The 15,307-nt window shown below is 37.7% G+C and overlaps 1 protein-coding gene across 1 annotated transcript in view; it reads right to left on the bottom strand.

The window, feature by feature from the left end:
• LOC145981329 (lysyl oxidase homolog 2-like) overlaps window positions 1–15,307 on the bottom strand; it is a 121,278-nt gene that overhangs the window by 42,556 nt on the left and 63,415 nt on the right. The gene's annotated exons all lie outside the window — the stretch shown is intronic.

The following is a 15,307-nucleotide window of genomic DNA, read 5'->3' on the forward strand; positions in this document are numbered from 1 at the left end:
ACAACAACTAATATATTTGTTTATCTTATTTATAAGAAGAAGTATAAGGCCGTGTCCGAAAGGTGCATGACCATACTTGAAGCGAGTATCCTCCGAGTATGATCTTGGAGTGCGGTCTTGAAGTCGTAGACTGGAAGTGAAGATCTTTCGAACTGCACTTCGACTGCAGCGCCAAATACCAGTGGCGTCTCGTGGCCTCAAATTTGGCCGGGGCTTATTTTTTAAAGAATTTAAAATATAATGACAATTCACATGAATTACAAAAAATAGGTATTTTTTTCTTCTAGACTACAAAACTGGACTTACTTTTTTGAAAGAATTTAAAATGTAATGACAAATTATATGAATTACAAAAAAAACGGGTATTTATCTTCTTCTAAACTACAAAACTGGACTTATTTTTTTAAAGAATTTAAAATATAATGACAATTCACATGATTACAAAAGAAACAGGTATTGTTGTGAAACATACCTTTCTACGAACGTTGACTCCTGTTCTCCTGCTCAGCAAATTTTGTTATTACTTTTTCGTTGAAGCCCTCTATGTTTGAAATGTATTCTATCTCTATTATAAGCAAGTGCCAAGGCATTTGGTCTGTCTTGTCCCATTGCATTTCTTAAGCAGGTTTTAATACGCTTCAATGTGCTGAAACATCGTTCAGATTCAGCTGTTGCCACTGGAGTTATTAAAACTATGTTTGTCATTTTTACTGTTTCTGCAGGCCCGTAGCTAGAATTGATCTCCAGGGGGGGCTCACGGGTTATCAGGGGAGCTTTATAAACCAAGTTCATTTTTTAAAAAAATATTAAATGAAGGTAAATTATGTGTGTGGGGGGGGGGGCGCTCATTCATTTATAAATATCATATACTACACAAATACTACATTTTTCTACATCTTTTAAAACATCTCTTGAAGTGTTAATTGACTGATACTGAAATTATCCCTTACACACCCCATACTATTTTAGATGATACAGATATGTATATCACACACAATAAACGCACAATATTTAATCACAGTGCCTAGAGTATATTCCACCCCCGGCCGAAGCAATTAAACTCCCCTTCCTTCCCAAAACTTGGGAGCTGTTGTTGACCTTTGATGCAGATGCGGAGGGAACTTGCAGGATGACATCAAAGTCACAGATTTCTGTCTAAACGGGAGGTTGCAACAGGGACAGTGAAGGTACAGATAAAGAAGCTCCCCTATGAAAGAACTTTCTGAAGTCTAGAGAATATTCTAAATACTTGCAGCTGCTTCTGCTCATAAACAAAATGAGCGAATGTAATAGATACTGTTCATATTCTGTGGATTTATCCTTAAAGTTGCGAGTTGTCTACATTTTCACTCTTCACTGCAAACAAATTATGCAAAATAGTTTACATAATGTAAAGGGGGCTGACGGCAGTTCCAGGGGGGTCTGAGCCCCCCCCCCCTGGCTCCTGGCTGGCTAAGGGCCTGTGTTTCTGAAAAGGTACCCTCTAAATAATTTTAAATAAAAAATGAATACAATCTACTGATAGAGTTTATGTTTTTCAACTCTTCACTATAATAAAGAACACGAAGTTCCCTCTTAGTTTTCCCTCTTCTATGAAGGGATGATAAATCTGGGAAGATGCCTCTGTTTAAAGATTGTTTTCTTTCATTATGTCCTCGTAGAGTAAGTTCATGTCGACCACAGAATTTTAAGCAATCGATAATTCTATTTAATATATGCCTATTTTTCCGGACAAATTCATTGTGTCTTGTAATTGACAGCCTATGTCCTTCATCAATTTGTGTTCGAACATCAACCCTGCCAAACTCACTCAAACATAGCGAATGAAAGCCACCAAAACACTACAGAACATCACGTGAGATCGAACTAGACGCAACGGAATTAGCCCCGAATCAGCACTCAAATCCATTGCACTCTCTCCTCCTCTCTCTGCTAGCATGTGACCTTCACTGTAGCGTAGGTGGGTGTAGGCCACGCCTTCCTTTGCGACGTGCCCCGGAAAACGATAATTGACATCAATGCCGCTAGGAGCGCTGTCGTATCCATTGCAACAGACGATGAATTTACGTGGGTAAAAATCGCCTTTTAAAATACTGTGTGATAGTTATGCGTTATGGTGATTGATAATTACGTGAATACGTCCGTTTTTCTTTAGGGGCTAAGCCCCGGAAGCCCCAAGGGACGAGACGCCACTGCCAAATACGATCAGTAGATATAACCGAGGACACGTTGGTTTTCCACGTTTTAAACACTTGTTTTTCACCACAGAAATCACATAGCATTTGTAAATGCTCTAATACATACATTTCCACACATTGGAAGAACTGTAACAAACAGCTGCTGGCTTTCTACCTCCGCGATTTCAAACAAATGAACAACAAGTCCACTTGTCACGTGACCGAGTCTCCAACTTCGTGTGCTCTGTCCTGTGGTCTCGATTCCTCGTGAACTTGACGCCTTCGAACTGTACTATGTGACGTCACTTCCGTCAAGACCATACTTCAAGTATGTACTTTGTACCTTTCGGACAGAGCCTTACTAGGGGCAAGTATTTAGAAGATTGTCTTCTCTAGACTCTGGAAGTTTCTTTCACAGGGCAGTTTCTTTATCTGTACCTTCACTGTCCCTGTTGCGACCTCCCGTTGAGACAAATTTGTGACTTTGATGTCATCATGCAAATTCCTTCCGCATCTGCGTCAAAGCTCAACAGCTCCCATGTTTTGGAAACGAAGGGGAGTTTCTTGCTTCCGCCGGGGGTGGAATGTATTGTAGGCACTATGATTGAATATTGTGCATTTTTTCTTGTGTGATATAAATGTCTGTATCATCAAAAGTACCATGGGATGTGTACTGAGGGATGATGTCAGTAGCAGTTAACATTTTAAAAAAAAACGATGTTTTAAAAGATATAGAAAAAATGTAGTAACAGTGTTATTTGTATGATATTTCTAAAATTCATATAACTTAATGACCCCCACGCACATAATTTACCTTCATTTAATACTGTTAAACTTTTTAAGATTGGACTTGATTTGCAAAGCCCCTGTAAACCCGTGAGCCCCCCTGGAGATCAATTCTAGCTATGGGCCTGTACCGAACCTTGTTCGCGGGACGAAATAAAGCGTTGGATCCACCACATGTTGCCAAAGGTACTGTAAAGCTCAAAAGAGTCTTCTCGGGCAACGATATTGTCAGCACCAGATATCAGCGGGGTGTTAATGGTACAACTTCACACGTGGTCCTACATGAGGGAGTTTCACACGCAAACAGACAACTGGCAAAAACAGAAGTACGCTTCGCAACGTTGCTTCGCGAGAGCGATGTGGCCCCTTCAGCTTTTACTTCGCAACTGAGTGTGTTGACCCCCAACGAGCCACCCCTCCCGAAGACGATTGGGGGACAGAAGGAACCAGAAATAGCCGTCAAGGTCAGCCGCCAATTAGAGTTGCGTTCAGTATAATCAAAGGCCGAGTCTGCTGCCACGCACGTGTCAGGAGTAAGAATAAGCGTCGAATTTGCTCCTGCCACGTAATTCGTCTGCTAAGAGTATGTTATAAATCTTAAGAACAGATGAAGACGAGAAAAATGCAAATTTATGATTAGTGTAAATGAATGTACAGGTAATTTAGAACATTTTTCTTTACAAAGCGATATTATTTTAATGCTAACGGAACCTAACCTAACTACGAGATCATTTAGGTTTATTATTAGAAGAATGATAAGGGATCTATTCTTAAAACATTTATGTGAAAGTCATCGCTACACCTTCACAGTATGTGTTACAGACGTAATTGCATACAGAGCATGATGAAATCACGATAAAACAAAGACAGAGTTTGCTGCCACGCACATCTCTTTTCAGGTTCCAATAGAAAAAGAACGTGGCAGCAGACACTACCATAATCAAATTAACGTTTAAAGCAGCAGACAGGCATTTGTTGAATCTACTGAACTTCAACACTGCTATTCGTCTGTTTGAACGTCATTTTCTTGCACCAGCGTGAGACTGGGGTAAGTAGTATAAAAGTATATACAACCAGGACGAGAAATTATGAACCCCCCTCAGGCAGATTTGCCTACACTTAAAACAAGCTCAACATGCCCATATGAGTTTTTTGCTCAAGTGTGGAACCCTGTCTAATCCAAGATTTTTGTAAAAATGCCCTCGGGAAGTTCCTGTGAAATGATGAGCCCCCTCAGATTGATTTGTCCACACTTACAAAAGGCACTTCTGTCAGATTGTTGTCCATAAGCTTGTTAAAAATATGCCCCTCTTGATATTTTTTTTGGCTACACTTAAAAATAAGCTACACACACACACACACCCACACCCACCAACACCCACCCACACCCACACATATTTACTTCCGGTTCACTTCCGGTTCACTTCCGGTCCACTTCCGGTCCACTTCCGGTTTGCCTACTTCCGGTCCACTTGTGGCCTATTTCTGGTTTATTTATATTGCATCATGTTTTGCAACAAATTATTACCCAATATTATGCAATAAATTATTAGACATGTGTTGTTTTCTGATTGGTTGGTTATGACATAAAGTAATGATGTGTTATATTCTGATTGGCTTATTGTTTCAGATGCTTTCAATGCGGTCTGTGCTTAGGCTATATAAAGAGATTTTGCATTGCATATCAGCCAGTATTGAGAGAGTTGTTGAAGAGTAAGGGTGTGTTGTTGCAGTGCTGCTCATATTTTTTTAACACAAAAATATTGCAAATTTATATAAATTGAATTACAAATCTATTTGATTTAATAGACAGAATTTTTGACAACCTGTCATAGGTTTATTAAGTATAGAGTTTTGATTTGAACCCCAAGAAATTTTATATAAATACCAAAGCCAAAAAATATTAACACACATACACACACACACACACACACACACACACACAAATCACACTGCTGAACCCAACTGATATTTTTTATTAAGCATAGAATTTTGATTTGGACCCCAGGAAATCTTATATAATAAACAACAACAAAAATGCCAAATCAAAAATATTGTAATCAATGCAATAAGAATATAACCAGCCCCAATTGGGCCAGGCATCAAAGGAATTGTAATCCAGACAAATGCAGAACTCCCACAAAAATATGCCCTAAATGCCATAGAAAATATAGCATGGAATATTTCATATATAAACATAAAGGTACTTGTTCTGCACAGTCATCAACATTGCCCCCACAACCATCTACATCTGGTCTGAAAAGGAAGCATGAAACACCTGTTAATGCTGGACCAGCAAAGCAGCCACGCTATGCACCTATCCATAGCAGTTTTAAGAGCCAATTAAGGGATTACCGGTTTGTATCAGAGCCAAGATGTGACATTAAGAATTTTTTGAACAGTATAAATTCTGATGTGCAGGCAATTCTAAAATCACAAAATGGCTCTTATAAGCTGTCCCTCAAATTGTTTACACAATATAAGAAGCCAAATGGCACAAAATTTACACAGCCCCACATAACAGAAACTGTACCGGTATATTCAAATGCAAATTCAGACAAAATAATAAGCAGTTTGATAGATCAATTGAACATTAAACACTCTGAATTTGCAGCAAAAGAGTCAGGATGGAGCCTATGCGGATCTCCACACAAGTTATATGTTAACATTTCTGAATTCAGCCCATTACAAGGATCTACATATCTGCCATTACCTGCCAATATCAAAAACAAAACAGCCGTGGTTAATATAAAAAATAATGATGAGAAATGCTTTTTGTGGTGTTTTTTAGCTGCTTTGTATCCAGTTTCAAGGCATCCTGAGCGAATAAGTTATTATAAACAGCATGAAAATGATTTTGATGAAGCCTGCCTGGTATTGTAGACACACTTGTCAGTGTCCAGAAACAGATCACAAAGCTTGAAAACCTCAACACTGAATCTGAGCTATCTCATTTTCATCACTTGATCGATGATATCCAACAAAACTTGAAATTTTACAACAATCAACACCCACTCAGGCAGATATAGCCCTGTCCAAAATGCTATGCAAAATGTGGCTGATGCATCTGAATTAAATAATGTGAAATTGGCACTTGAATCTTTGCAAAATACTGTAACAAATCTGCCTACATCACAGGAACTTAAAAATATAAAGAGGGCAGTGAATCGCATATTGAAATCAGAAGATATCAAGAATATCCAGACAGAGATCAAACAACTTACTCAGACAGTGGCCACTCTACCAACTAATCAACATATTAATGAACTGCATGCCCTGTTTGAGGATATCAGAAAACAGGTCCATGATCTTACTGCTCAAAATTCAAAATTGGCAGTTATTGAAAATTTGCAACAAATTGTAGCTAATATCAAGCAACAGCTAGGGACCATGGAATCCAATCAAGCAAATGCTCTGTCTGTTTTTGCCACCCAGCTTCAAGAGATTGTGCAACAATACAAGAAACTTGTTGTGGACATAAAAATCAAGCCAGGCTATGATGATGTTGTTAGGACCATCAATGAGCACCTTGAATCTGTAACAAGCAGATTGCTTACAGCAGAAAAAGAAATAACCGGCATAATTGAGAATCCAAAACATACAGTAATTCTTGAATTGTACAGCATCCCCAACAAAGAATATGATTCACCATTTACACCAGGTGGCAAAATATATATGCTGTCCCCTGCACAATTTTATTACCAGTTTTTTGTTGGGGGCACACTGAGACCAATCAAGATCAAATATTGGCTTCAACCACAGGCACACCACTACCCCACCTTATCAATAACAAATGCTGACAACAAACAAAAAATCACCAGTGTAGAGTTAGAGGATTTTACAGATCCCAATACATTAGAAACATCTTATGCTGAAGATGATGGCTCTCTGGAATTTCATATACAAATAGGAGACAAATTATATTTAGAAAATCCTGTAGTATCAGCTGCTGAACACCCCATAGTTGCAATATTCTTGTTTTCATATTATGTCTAGACAAATTATTGTTGATGAATTACACAGACAAGCCAGACATAATTATAAGAGACTGCCAGTAGTCACAAAAGGCATAGATGATTTATGGCAGAGCGACTTGATTGAGATGGCAAGTGGACAGCTGAAAAACTTAGACAAAATCAACAAGGGCTACAAGTATCTACTCACTGTAATAGACACATTTTCAAAATTTGCCTGGGCTGTGCCACTCAAATCCAAGACTGGAAAATGTGTTACAGAAGCCTTCAGGACAATCATCAATCAGAGTGGAAGATCACCGCGCTATTTGAAAACAGATAATGGCAAAGAATTTTATAATTCTGTGTTCCAACAATTTATTAAAAGCCAGTCAATACAACATTATTCGAGTTACAGTGATCTCAAAGCCTCAATTGTAGAGAGATTCAACAAAACCCTAAAAAATCTTATGTATAAACAATTTACACTTCAAGGTAATTATAAATGGATTAATATTCTTCCAGAACTTCTACATAAATATAACAACTCGGTCCATTCCACAATCAACATGAAACGCTCTGAAGTAACTTCATCTGATGAGCAAAAATTGATCAGGACTGTTTATTATCCTAGATACCAGCCAACAACAAGAAAAGCCAAATACAAGGTGGGTGATCAAGTAAGAATCAGCAAATATAAGCACTTATTCAAAAGAGGCTTTACAAGAAACTGGAGCACTGAATTATTTACAGTGGTTCAAGTTAAACCTGGGACCCTTAACACATATATAATAAAAGATCACCAAGGAGAAATTCTCAAAGGCAGATTCTATGAAGAAGAACTCAGCAAAACTAAACAGCCTGACTCATATCTCATAGAAAAAATCATCCGCAGAAAAGGCAACAAGTTATTTGTCAAATGGCTAGGACTTCCAGAACACAGCTGGATCGATGCAGACAAAGTGATAATATGAGCACCTGGGATGTTATAAAAAGGCTGCCAGAACCTGAACAGCAGATTAAGAGAAATGGCAAGTTGCTGCCTGATAATATTAGATGTCTTATTGTTGGGCCATCAGCTTGTGGTAAAACTACACTAATGATTGATAATTTTTTATTGGCACCCAACTGGTTAGATTGGAAAAACAGGCACTTGTATGTCTTCTCTAAGAGCTTGGAACAATTAAAATATCAGCAGCTGATGAAGCTATATGATGGATTGGATATTGCCACTTTTGAATCAGATGTTAAGCCACTCCATGAATGTCTCGATAATTCTGTTGTTGTGTTTGATGACATTATACTGGATAATCAAAACAAGGTTAGAAATTTTTTTACACAGGGCCGACACAAAAACATTGATTGTTTCTACCTGGCACAGACTTTTTCTAAAATTCCGAAGCAGCTGATCCGAGACAACAGCAATTTTATATGTGTGTTTCATCAAGATCATACCAACCTCAAACACATACATGATGAATATGTAGGTGGGGACTTGAGCTACAATGATTTTTCCAAGTTTTGCAGTAGGTGCTGGAACCAGGACAGTTATGGGTTTGTCACAATTGATATGACAAGAAAACCCAATAGTGGCAAATACAGAAATAAAATCAACAATTTTCTAGACATTGAAACATATATAAATAACCATGAAAAGGCCAATCATTGATGATCTTAAATTAAGAGATTATCTTGTAAAAAGATTTAAGGGATGGAAATCAGAGAACCGAGGAATTTATGAACAACACAAACAAACAGAACAGCCTATTATTGATGCTATTAGTGAATTAGGTAAAAATATCAAAACTGTTACAGAGCAAAATCAAAATTTGATCACAGAGCTTGTACCTGTAGCTGCAAGGAACATATTAGATTATCCAATCACCCCACTTTCCAGTATTCATACACCTAGTCCTGTTGCTCCTCGAAGAATTGAAGCTACTCTGGATCGTATTGAATTGGGTCTTCTTGCTCAAAAATATTTAAGCACACCTAAAGACAACAAAGATGAGGTTTTTGGCTTATATGCTGACACAGAGCGTGATGGTAGCATCATACATAGAATTGGCAATTTCAGAGTAACATTTATGGGAGATGATCTTATTGTATATTCAGAATCTCATCTTGGAGAAAAAGGTGGTTTTGTTAAATATCCCGGCACACCTGGATTGTGGGAACTGATGACTAGGAAAAGGACTGGCAGCTATACAGATCAAGATTATGAGCATTACAAAGAAATATTAATAAAATCAGATGCTCTATACCAGAACAATGATCCCACACAAAAAAGAGTCAAGTCTAGCAGTGGAGCAAAATACAACAATTTAATCAAGCCCATATGGTCACAGATCAAGACAGGCAGTGGAATCAAACAATACAACACCCTGCCTAAAGAATTTGTCTGGGTTGATGATGTCAGGAAACTTGTAGATAGGTTATTGGTGATAGCTGGGGAGGAAAATGCTGGCAACCACAATTTTTACAATGAAAAGGTTGGAATTATGGACATGATAAGCACAAAATTGTCTAATTTTATAGTAAATGACACTAAGGGGATTGGATATCTCATAAAAATTATTAATACTCTACCACCTAAATTTTGGAATATTTCTGAGGGTCGGGGGTTGGTTAATGACATTATAAACAAGCTGCCATTTGAACTACACATTCCAGGCTATCAGTATTGTGGTCCAGGCACAAAATTGGAGCATAGATTAAACAGAGGTGATCCTGGTGTTAATCCCATAGATGCTGCTTGTAGAGACCATGACATAGCATACAACACACATTCTGATCTTGACAAGAGACATGTTGCAGACAAGAAATTAGAAGAGGCTGCATTTGGTAGATCTGTAAGCAAAGATGCTTCTTTGAGTGAAAGAATAGCAGCATTGGGAACCACCATAGCTATGAACACCAAACAAAAACTGGGGTGGGGGCTGTGAATATGTATATAATAAACCTAGAATGAAGGCCAAGGGTGTTATGTATCAAATACCTTATGCAGGTCTTAAATCTCTTAAAACTATTGATAGCCTTTTAACCAAAAAGCAGCGCAAGAAAAAAAGCTCTTGTCTTGCAAAGGGCCATGGTATGAAATTGTTGCTTAGTACCCCCCAATTAAAAAAATTACAACAATCTAGAAAAAAATCACATGTGGGGGGTTTCATATTTACTATCCCGGCCATCTTAGCAGCACTTGGGGCTGTTGGGAGCTTGGCTGGGGGATCAGCTGCCATAGCAAAAACAGTAATAGATGCCAAGAAGAATAGGGCAGAATTAGATGAATTGAAGCGCCATAACCTGGCCATGGAGAAACAAGGCAAAGGTGTTAATAGAGCCATGAATAAGTTTAAAAAAAACAAGAGCCGCTTACAAACCAAGATATTGAAGCTTTAATCAAGCCACTGGGCATCAAAAATTTTAGAGGTGTGTACATGTCTGATTCTTTGCCAGAGCAACCACTCAACAAAGAGTGTGGCATTGTTAATTTGGATAAGTACAAAAATCAGGGCACTCACTGGATTTGTTATCTTAAATATTTAAACAATGAGGCATTTGAGTTTGATTCATTTGGAGGTGATCCACCTGAAAATTTAGTAAAATATCTAAAATCAGCTAATCTTTATTACAATAATGCCCGTGTTCAAAACTTCAAAGATGTTAATTGTGGACATTTGTGTCTATCTGTTCTTAGATATATGTCTCAAATAAATAAAGCATCAATTGAAAATTTTCAAAAAGCCTTGTGGTATTTGAAACATCATGGGGGTATTCCATCTCACCAACCAAAATTCAATATTGAAACTTAGATTACATGATGATATAGTGTATCCCAAAACAATAGCTCTCAGAGCATTTTATGGCAAGTACTTGATCCCTAATATTACACACCACAACAACAAAATTGCAGTAGGGGATCAAAAAATTGTCATCACTCCAGGGCAATATAATCTGTCCACTCTAAATGCTCAATTACCCAGAGGTATAGTATTAACTCAAAATTCTGTCACTCACAGAGTAGAGATTGTATCTGCTACAGAAACAGTGGATCTGGGTACTATAGGAGAGCTGTTAGGATTTGAGAACAACACAAAACTTGAACCAGCCATCAAACACACTGCTATTAATATACCCAAATTCTTAGCCATAGAGACTTTGAATATTCACTGTAATGTGGCCGAGGGTATGATCACCAAATCAAATGGCATAGGCACTCACAAACAAACTGGCATCATTGCAACATTTAAACCTAATTCTGAATTTATGGAGCCAATCATCTACACTCCATCCCCAACATTATATTTTCCTGTGTGCCATAATAGAATAGATAACATTGAATTGATGGTCACTAATGAAAAAGAAGAATTAGTTGATTTTGCTGGAGCCACAACAACTGCAATCATAGAGATTAATATTTAAATAAAAATACATACAAAAAAATGGAAAATATTGAGAGTTATGAGCTACAATCATTCCCCCCAAACAGGAGGACATTTGCAAATTTAAATCAACCCAACACAGAGATTGAGGTTGATCTTGATGTAGGGGATGGCTTTATACACCCCCACAGAGCAGATCTATACATCAAATTTGATGTTGTAAAGCTCGATGGTACAGATTATCCGGCAAATTCAAATATAAGATTGGTAGATAATTTTGTGCCACATCTGTTCTCTGAAATTGAGATCAGAAAGCATGGTGTTGTTATAAACAGAGTGGATTATCCCGGCATTACCTCCACAGCTTTGGCCACACTAAAATTATCCAAAACCGAGGCTTCTTACTACAAAATAGGTGGATTTGAGGCTGGTGATAAAATTATATCTAAGAGCCACACAGTGCTGTTCCCTATGCGCCTGTTGCCAGGATTCTTCTCAGATTACAAAGATATTATGTGGAAGGGTGGTTTAAGAATCACATTTAGAAGAGCTGCCAATGATAATAATGCTTTGATGAGGTACAGCACATTAAACTCTACAGGGGAAGCTCTGCCTAATACCCTACCTGATGAGGGCAAGTGCATTATTCAGACTATGGAGCTAAGAATCCCAGTTGTTGAATATGAAGCCAGTTATGCTCTTAAATACAAAGCAGATATAATAAAAAATCCACAGATTCTTTTACAATTTTATACATATCAATGTGTACAGAAGCCTGCCGCTGGTACTTATTATGAGTTTGATGCTACAAATTCATTCTCCAGTATACAATATGACATGCCGGATTTTGTGGTGGTACTGTTTCAGACTGGAAGACACAATAATCAGGAAAAAATTCAAGTAGATTTGATAACTGCAACATCAAGAACATATATCTTAAAAATGGCAGAAATGAGGTATTTCCCAGAGAAAATTATAATTTAGACATGTCCAAGGATGATTTCCTTAAATTATATGAAGCACTTACAGCATACAAAAGGGTCACTACTGGCAATACTGACATGTATTACACACCAGATGAATTCAAAGCACAGAGACCCATGTTTGTAATCAACACCTCAAAAAGGAAACAAGTTGTGGTTAATGACAGGACAAACATTAAAATTATCTGTGAATTCCACGATACACTCCCCGATGACACCATATGTAGTGTTATTCTCATAGGTGAAAAATCATATGTTTATGATGTAAGAAATGAGAGAGTCACAGAACAATTCTAGAAGATTTTTGCATATTACATTGTCTTAGTACTAGATATATGAGTTGAGGCTGGTGTCCAATTGAACTTAAACCAGAAGTAAATATGTGTGTGTGTGAGGGGTGTGGGTGGGTGTGGGTGGGTGTGGGTGTGTGTGTGTGTAGCTTATTTTTAAGTGTAGCCAAAAAAAATATCAAGAGGGGCATATTTTTAACAAGCTTATGGACAACAATCTGACAGAAGTGCCTTTTGTAAGTGTGGACAAATCAATCTGAGGGGGCTCATCATTTCACAGGAACTTCCCGAGGGCATTTTTACAAAAATCTTGGATTAGACAGGGTTCCACACTTGAGCAAAAAACTCATATGGGCATGTTGAGCTTGTTTTAAGTGTAGGCAAATCTGCCTGAGGGGGGTTCATCATTTCTCGTCCTGGTTGTATATACTTTTATACTACTGGGGTACACCTGCACTACACCTAGTGTAAAAACGTGTAGTGAACTAAACGAGGCTAGCATAATCCTCTATGGGTTGTATATTGTCCTGTGTGTGCCTATACATGTAGTTTTCAACATTCTCAGAGATGAACAATTTAGGGAATAATTTATTTTTATTATCCTTAATCACGTGTTTAGTTTCTCAATGAATTTTATACTTCAAAGATAAAAATCCTATCGACTTTGTGATTACCGAAAGAAGAGTTTTTAGTCCCTTCATGGAACAAAATCGTGGATACATCCCTAAGTATTGACTCCATAACTTTAACGCGAAGATGCAAATAGATGCAAAATGCCCCGAATTGACTTAATCTCTGATGCCGTTCTTTTACGCCCCTTCAAACCGATGACTAAATACAGTTGATTGCTCCATAATCTAATAACATCCCCGTCATGAATAGACACATCGTTATTGATTTTGCAGCATCTGTCATCTTCACGCCTCGACGATCGGCGTTTGAGAAGTCTGTTGTTGGATTAACTACGTTAAGCCCTTCGCTTCATCCCTCACACGCATCTGAATTGAAATCACTGGGTGAATCTCGGTCTCTTTGGTCTGCAAATACATCCTATCTGTTTATCTGTGCTTGTATGCCAGTGGCGTTTTCTCTGGATGTGTAAGTTGTGTGTGAACGCCCAAATGAAATTGAAAAAGAGGATAGCGTATCTTTATTTTTATAAATAGACAATGGCATTTATAGGCTTTTGAACGTTTTTGTCTAAAGCTGTCCGTACACGAACGAAATTGTCATTGAAAGAGAGGATTCAAGACTCAATAAAATCGACAATTGAAAGTCGTTGAACAGCATTCTTATAGGAAATCTTGAAAGGTCTTAAATTGCACCCGTACACGATAAAAGGAACATTTCACAAGTTCACATTTTATCAAAAGGTGGCAGTGTGTACGGTACGAAAAGAAATAAATAGACTATTCAACAAAGGCAATGACTTTCTTTCCAAAGGAAGATGTAGGGCACATATATTAGAAACTCGATAGATGTGTGATGTTTATGTATTTTCTCGGTATTATAGTCTAAATTTAATGTGAGACACCAGAAAAATAATGTGAACACAATGACAAAATAATTTCAGAAAAACTAATTTCCACAATAGTTGTTTTTAATTTTGCTTATCTAAACTGCATTTTAAGATCAAATTTTACGGTTGTTTCTTATTATCACATCACTCACTCCAGTTAGTCTAACTGAGTACAGTCACGAACACTTCTGGGTTGTAACGATTCTATTGAAAGTCAATGGTACCTTCCTTACAACCTAGACGTATCCGTGACTGAACAAGATGGGCATAGGCGCCGACTCCATGGAGCTTGGGGGAGCTCGACCCCCCCCCCATGTTATGGATGTGGGGAGCCCCCCAAATAATTTTGCTTAAGAGAATCTAATGCAATATTTTGCTTCTCTTGTAAAGTTTACTCTGAATTGTGCCACATGAACTTAACTTTAAATACACATTTGAAATGTTCTAGACCATCAACTTTGGGGGGGGGGGGGGGGCTGAGACCGCTCAACCATCAACTTTGGGGGGCTATGACCAGAGACAGCAAAACACATGACTTATTACTAGGGAGACAAATTTATGGTAAATAAAAACTGAGGAGTGCGGTAAATAAAATGTTAGATCAGCGATATATACCAGCGGTGGAAAAAAAAAATTGGCACACACTTTTTCATTATGAGAGGAAACAACATACAAAAGAGCTATAAATTGATAAACTACTTCATTTTTATATTATGTACACATACACAAGTACTTAGCTGTCCAACCAATAAGAAAACATCAACACAAAATCACTTCATTTATAAATTGCATATCTCAAGTGATTTATTCATTGTACGTATTTAAAGGATATCCTTGCTGTCCAACAAATAAAATAATCACTACTGCACATACACAAACACATGTTGAAAATCACATGATGATAAAGAAAATTCATTCATGACTGAACACAAATGACACCATTGTTTCCCTTGATGTGCGGGAACAGACTAATCTTATCGCTGCTACAGCTAGAAACTTCAATGAAACTGGAAGTTGAGTAGACATTCGGGGGAAGAAAGGAATGCAGCTTGACAGGGAGCGAAGTTTTCGAACTGAGATTATGTGCATGGGAAATCCCAATTTGCAGCGTCTTCCTGATGTGATCGAAGATAAAACGTTCTTCAGCTGCAAGGGGTAGGAAACTAAACGTTTCGTTACAAATCGACAGTTTGCGCGAAAACCCTCGATTGCCGGTT

This window comes from Lepisma saccharinum, chromosome 29 (assembly GCF_977018435.1).
Source record: "Lepisma saccharinum chromosome 29, izLepSacc3.1, whole genome shotgun sequence".
NCBI lineage: Eukaryota > Metazoa > Arthropoda > Insecta > Zygentoma > Lepismatidae > Lepisma > Lepisma saccharinum.